We start from the raw sequence: 7,276 nt of genomic DNA, 5'->3' as shown, positions 1-7,276 counted from the left end.
CCTCTTCAGCGTGTGCCATGGGAGACTGAAACCAGGGTTCCAGTCGTTTCAGTCCATGGTCACTTGCTCCTATTGCTGGTACAGTTTGTTTTGGATTCTTTTGTTGTTGTTTTGTTCTTATTGTTTTCAGAACATCTTTATGGAGAGGGTATGGCAGAACAATGTTGCTCACCTCATGGTATCCAAGAAACAGATACAGAACCACCTGAAGATCAAAAGTATCCTTTTTGGGTACACACTCCTGATAACCTACTTCCTCCAAATCAGCTCTACCTCCTAGTTTCTACAACCTCCCAATAATAGCATGGGAAGAAATCACCAATGGATGCATCCACTGATGAGATATCATGACCCAGTGACTTCTCAAAAGTCTTTAATACATGAGCCTTTGGATAATTCAGATTAGACCATAGCAGGTTATTATGATACTGTTTCTAATAGTTTTACATTTGAAAATAATTGAGAATGTAGTTATTAAACCTTTCAGGCTACAATCACCTTGATATCTAATTATGTCAGTGAGGCTTATCCACAAAATTTAATGTACTCAGAATTTGATAGAATTTCAGAGGTTTTGCAGATTTGTAATTACTATACTGAGTGGGAGCATGAATCCTATAAACCATTTTCCTCACAATTCTACAATGATACAAGACAACAACTATCATTATTATTATTGCCTACTATGTGACAGCTACTGTATATGAATAGCAATTTCTCAAAACCATGCAAAGGTATTTTCTCTATCTTACATATAAGGAAATTATGACAGAGGATTACAGTTCACTTCCTCAAGATGACATTGATAACCTTCAAAGAATCCTATGAAAGTTGGTAAAGTCCTTCGTGTCTGTCCTTTTTTTAAGCCCAGGTTTCTAAATCAAGAAACTTATTTCTAGAAAAAACCATCCTGACTATGTACAACACATTACAAATATGATACATATTAATTCTGACATTCATTATATGAAATAAGTAACTGGCTTTGTGGGGGGTGTTGTGTTAAATTTTATGAAAACAAGTAATTTAAGTGTAAAGTGCCTATTTTTCTCTAATAGTCCACAAATGAAATAGACAGGCTCAATTTAATAGTTTAAATGGAGAAATACCCAATGGTCAGTTTGTTTATGGGTTTTATTTCAGTTGTTTGGTAGTTCTATTTTATTGTTTTATGTGTTTGAGTGTTCTGCTCAAATGTATGGGTGTGCACCACTTGTGTACCTGGTTCCCATGGAGTTCAGAGGTGATTTTGACTCCCCTGGAACTGGAGATATGAATGCTTGTGTTATATGTCAAAATTCAGGAGCTAACACCAAGATGTTGCAAGGTAAAATTTTTATTTTTTACAGTCATGGCAAACTTATAGAAAGCTGCCCAGACTAAGAGTAGGAGGGCCTTTTCCTAATGAGTAGGCAAGTGATTACAAAAGTGGAATTTGAATTGTTTTTATGATCAGGGAAAAATACATGTTGTGGGCTTATGATTAGGCGATTCCGGTAACATACAATGCAACAATGGAATCAGTTTGTGACATGTGAATCACAACATTGTCGAGGAAGAATACATCAAAAAATAAAGTTGATTTTTAACTGAAGGCATGATCTGAGAAGAGAAAAACACCATTAGGAACAATATAGGAATAAATCAAAGTGTAGCATTGTTTGACTAAAAAGAAAAAAAATGGAGTCAGCCTTAACACTTGTGAACCTCATGTAAGTGCTGGGACCCAAACTTGGATCCCCTGTAAGAGTAGTAAATTCTCTTAAGTGCTGGGTCATAGCTTCAGCCTTTGTTTTAATTTTTTTAGCTTTTAAAATATTTTGTTTATTTAGATTTGTTTTATGCATATGAGTGCTTTTGCCTGTGTTTGTGTGTGTGTACCATTTGGGTGCCTGATATAGGTGGTGGTCAGAAAGGGCATTGGAAACCCTGGAATTGGAGTTATGGGTGATTATAAGCTACCACATGAGTGTAGGAACAAAACTGAGGTCCTTTAGAAGAGCAACCAGTGCTCTTAAATATGAAGCCATCCAGCCCCATTTTTACAGTTTTTCTTTTGAGAACTACATACATAAGCACTACATCTATATCATTCCTGCCCTTCCTTTTCCCCTCCAACTCTTCCCATATTCACCATCCCAAATTTATGATCTCTTCTTTATTATTACTGATACATACATATATATTTATATGCATGCATATATGTGTATATAACATACTGACTCTAGTGGGCATTTGCCCCTGAATTATCTTCCTCTCAGCAGCCATTGACCATGTGGGACTCTTCATCTAGGAATGGGACCGTGTCAACTTTCCGTATTCTCATTGACATGTCAACTGGTATAGCCATTATGCTAGCCTTGTTCAGGAACCCATGTTATTGAGAGTTCATGGGTGTACTTTCCCCTGTCATATTTATGGGTCAGGATCTACTAATGGTTGTCCTGGTCCTCTGTCTCTTAACAATCTTTTTGTCCCCTCTTCCCTGATTTGCATTGAGCTTTAATGGTAGGGATTGCATTGCAGATGTATCAATTGTGGCTGGGCACCGTGCAGTCACTGATTCTCTTTCTTCTTTTTTTTATTTTTCTTTTCTTTTCTCTTTTTTCCTTTGACCATTTGTGGATCTCTGTAATAGTCTCCATCTGATACAAAAGAAGCTTTTTTGATAAGGTAGTAGAGCTATACTTATCTGCAGCCATAAAGATAATTATTTAGAAAGAAGAAATCATCAGTTTAGGAAACTGATGGTATAGTAAGGCCTATGACCAGACCCTAGTTGGCTAGGTTTATAGCATCAGACAATTCTCTCCTGATGATCAGGTCTTTAGTCCAATTAGATAGATATTTGTTTACCCCCAAATAAAAGTGATACTACTGCATTATTGAGGATATCTTACCAGTTTAGTAATTGTTGTGGCTCATGGGCTTTTCAGCTAGGTCAGACTGTTGATTGCTCTCCTCCTTTTGGCAGCCTGCATTGTACCCTCCTATACTATGAGAGCCATTCTTTAGGTAAAGGGCTTCCAAGCCACTTCCAACTCTGTTCCTTCAACCCCTGTGTCCAAAGGGTGTCTTCAGTAATATGTCCTTACCTTTAGCCTCTGTGAAGAAACCAAAGGCAGAAGCAATAGCCTATATTGTTAGCAGGGTCTTGGACTCCCCTGGCCAACAATTTGAGAGGAAGATTTTCATGCCTATTGCTGGGATTTTCATAAAGAATAATTTATAGCTTTGAAGGGAACATCATTACCCCCAAGTGATATAGTTATTCAAACTGTATATGTGTATTATTATTTAAATTTGATAAAATTAGATAATGTGATTCCCTCTATCTTTTTCAAACATCCTTAGTGTTATCTGTCCTCCCCACTGTAGTTCCTTCCCTTCCTTCTCACCAGTTAAAGACCCCCTCCTTTCCTCTTCATATCACTTTACCCCTTCTACCCTCCCCTCTAATCTGCCTCTTCTACCCCTTGGTCACTTTTTACTTTCCTGGTTTCTGTGGTTACTCCAGGTGATATACTCACATCTAAGGATTTTGAAACAGGACCACAAAAAAGAACATATGATGTTTGACTCTCTGAGTCTGTGTTACTTCACTGAGTATAATATGTGCTATTTCCATCCATTTACCTGAAAAGTTGATGATTTCATATCTTTCTTTACAATTGAGTATAATTCCATTGTGTATAGGTAACACATTTTCATTATCCATTCATTGGTTGAAGGGCATTTAGGTTGTTTTCATTCCCTAGCTTCTGGGAATAGGGCAGTAATGAGCATAGCTGAGCAAGTGTCTGGGGAGTAGGATGTAGTATAGCTGGGTCACAGATGAATTTTTAGATTAGTGTAGTTTAGTTTCATATAATTTATTTCTCTTATGATCCCCTAGTCACAAGAAACAGTCAACCAACATCTCAGTCTCACCAAACTACAAATGTTTCTTTGAAATCAAGGGTTATGATGGAGAAGAGCATTTTTGCATTCTTTGCTCATATTCATTCTTCCCTAATAACAACCAAAATTATTTTTAGCTTTTTGACAATTCTCCACACTCACTTCCAGAGTATCTTTACAAGTTTGCAGTCATAGCAAAAATGAATGAGAGTTCCTCTCTGCTCACATCTTCACTGACATTTGTTTTTATTTTTATATGTTCAAGCATGTACATGCTTTTCTGGATATGCATCATATATGCCCAGGTACCTGAGGAGACAATAAGGTGTTGGATTCCCTGAAACTGGAGTTACAGGCAGCTGTGCGTTGCTCAGTGTGGGTGCTTATAGGTAATCAGGTCCCTTACTGAACCTATCTTCATCTCTAGCTAGGTTTGTTTTGTGATGAGCCTCCTTATATAGCTTGAGGCACTAAACTGGAACTCCTCCTGCCTTGGTCTCTAAAGTACTGAGATTATAGCTATGCACCATAGCACCTATCTATCAGTAGCAAGTTAAAATAACAATCACATATAAAGTGAAATTGCTACTGTCCATCAGAACATAGAATGGAAAAATCACTATCCACTGTAATAGCAGAATCAAATGTCACCAAATGTCACGCCCAAATATCTTGTCTTCTATTCTTCTTCTCATTTTGGAATCAGGTGTCAGAGCATGCTAGTGGTACTTAGGATTAATTACTTTAATCTCTGTGTTCCAAAGTCTCTGCCCCAAAACCAAAGTAAAGTGCTAGCAATATAACTCAGTGATTGAGCACACGACCCTGGGTTTGAGCCCAGCACACCAGAGAGAGTGGGGGCGGGGAGCAGGGTTGGAGAGTCTAACTATATAACCTAGTGTTCTAGGTTGACAGTGCTATCCCTCTTAGGCTTGTCATGAAGATTGAAGAGCACACTTGTGAAGTCTTAGTAGCAATAAACAGTGAAGTCTTGCTTAACAACTACTGTTGTGTATTAGCTACAAGCACACATCTACCTAGTTTTTGTTTGTTTGTTTGTTGTTGTTGTTGTTGTTGTTGTTGTTGTTTTGTCTTTTTCTAGGTTTTGGATTTTCAAGACAAGGTTTCATGGTGTAACAGCCCTGGCTGTCCTGGAACTGGCTATGTTGAGGATGCTGGCCTCGAACTCACAGAGACCTATGTCTGCCTTCCAAGCACTAAAGTTAAAAGCGTGTGCCACCAAACCTGCCTCCATCTTCATAGTTCTTATTTTGATTTTTAGAGTTCACTTCAGATGTTGCAAATATATTTTTTTTATTTGGCTTCCACCTAAGAATTAGTAAACTACCTCAAAAAGACTTAGATCTTCATTTGGAGAAAGATGCCATTTTGAAGATAAAATTAGAAAAGCTATTATATGAAACATTATTGTTAGAACTAATTTAATGTTGGTGTCAGGGTGAGATAAAGCTGCAAATTATTAATCATGAAACCTGGACTCTACTCCTAACTTTGCTACTAAATTAAATTTAAACACATAAAAATCATTTTCCTCCATGTTTCAATGTTCCCATCTGGAAATAAGATTGGACTACATGGCTTAGCATTAAAGGCATGACGAGTTTTAAAAAGCCCTGCTCCTGGAAGCATTGCAGATGTGACTGCTGTGTCACATGTGTGTCAGTAGGTGGCAGAGAGGAGAGAGGCTATGTCCACGCTCAGTGGACATCTGAATACTTAGTAGCCTAATGTTTCCTGGAGAAAAAAAAAGTGAGCCTGAGATGACCACCACTCAGGTGCCAGATAGGCCTGGAAGGGCTCCCAGGATAGTAAGCAAGCCAGACACTAGAAGAACCCCCACTGGGACCACAGAACCTGGGCAGGAATAAGCCCAAGAGAGATGGTCACTCATATGGGCCTATCGAGGAAAGAGCCTGAAATGGCCACCAGATTGGTACTCTGGGGCCCAGACAGGGAGCTAGCTGGAGATAAACACCAGTGTAGTATCCCTTAGGCCTGGGGGTGGGGCAGACCATGCTAGAGATGACCCCTGCCTAGTGGAGCACTGCACTCCTAAGATCACTTCTGAAATCACTCCAGACACTCGGAAACCCCGGGTGCCACTAAGATGAGCAAGCAAGTGGTAGAAAAATGGAAGAGAAAGGGAAGCCTGTGTGCACAATGAAGAGAGGCAGAACTGAACACTCAAGGGTAGTGAGGAACAACCTGATGTGAGTAGCCAGTGATGCCACCTGGGTCCATGGTGAAGTCCTGGCCTGTGCTGACACTGGGGGCCACATCTGGGTCTGTGGCTCTGCAGAAGCAGGTGTCTGTTGCCACCAAAGGCTAGGCAGATGTCTCTGGTCTGGGATGCTACTGGGGACATGATGTCTGTGGGCTGTGTAGAAGTGGCCTCATCATGGGAGAGCTGGCCCTAGAGTCATGAGAACAGGAGAGTTGAACCTGACCATAGTCAGCCTCAGTACTTGGGAGAGTAGGCCCTGCACATTTTGGAAGTTTCCGGTTAGCCAGCCTCAAGGATGTGAGTGTGGGAGAGCTGGCCCTACCTTTTTTCTGCCGTGTGGCAGTGTTCCCCACCCTTGCCCCTTGCCACCTAGGACAAGTGGGAGAGCCTACAGCTGGATAATGATTTTATATCCTTCCATAGTTATATGGGAATAAAGTTTGAAAATCTGTAGGGTTTTGTAATGTTCTTAAAAACTGACTGCAAGTTAAGAGGAAAATAATACAGCAAGGATCAAATCCTACAATTGTTGACATCAGGTCATCTCCTGATTTACTAATTTAACAAGAAAAGTAAGATAAGCAGTTAGTATTATATGGCCCTGATGGTGTAAATAAATCTATCCCCAAAATTTATCCTGTTGTGCTATAATACTTGTAAGGAGACAATTTAGTGGGGAAAATAAATATGATACACAAATACTCCTTTTAGTTTGGATTGCTAAACAAATTTCTTTCCCTGACCTGCCCTAGCTTGCCTTGGTTGTAAAGTTAGCTTTTTTTCATAGGCTTTCCTAAGTCTTCATCAAAAAGCAGAGAGGGTTCAAGATTAGATTGATTATCAAATTCCTCACCCAGTGCTTCACGGTCCTTTTTAGGCAATGGAGGATATGCATCTAAAAAGAGGCTCCAGGAAGGGAGCTGAGGGAGTCAGCACTGGTATTGCTGCTTTTACTGTTGATTTTCGCCTCTTTTACCATTTTTAAGGGTTGATTATCCAGTATTCTGAAGTTATTAGGCAACAATGGCCTGAGAGCATTTGTTTTCTTTAAGAAGCTACATTTTGTAGAGGCTCACAGCCATTCATCGATCTGAGTACAGGGTCCCCAGTGAAGGAATTAGAGAAAGGACC

The 7,276-nt window shown here is 39.6% G+C and overlaps 1 pseudogene; it reads left to right on the top strand.

Annotated features, from left to right (window-relative positions):
- Window positions 1-5,533: 5,533 nt before the first annotated feature.
- Window positions 5,534-5,653, top strand: LOC116096220 (annotated as a pseudogene).
- Window positions 5,654-7,276: the final 1,623 nt, after the last annotated feature.

The sequence above is a fragment of the Mastomys coucha genome, chromosome X (genome assembly GCF_008632895.1).
Source record: "Mastomys coucha isolate ucsf_1 chromosome X, UCSF_Mcou_1, whole genome shotgun sequence".
Taxonomy (NCBI): domain Eukaryota; kingdom Metazoa; phylum Chordata; class Mammalia; order Rodentia; family Muridae; genus Mastomys; species Mastomys coucha.
Note: the sequence above shows the minus strand (reverse complement) of the source record. Positions and strands in the feature narration are given on the sequence as shown.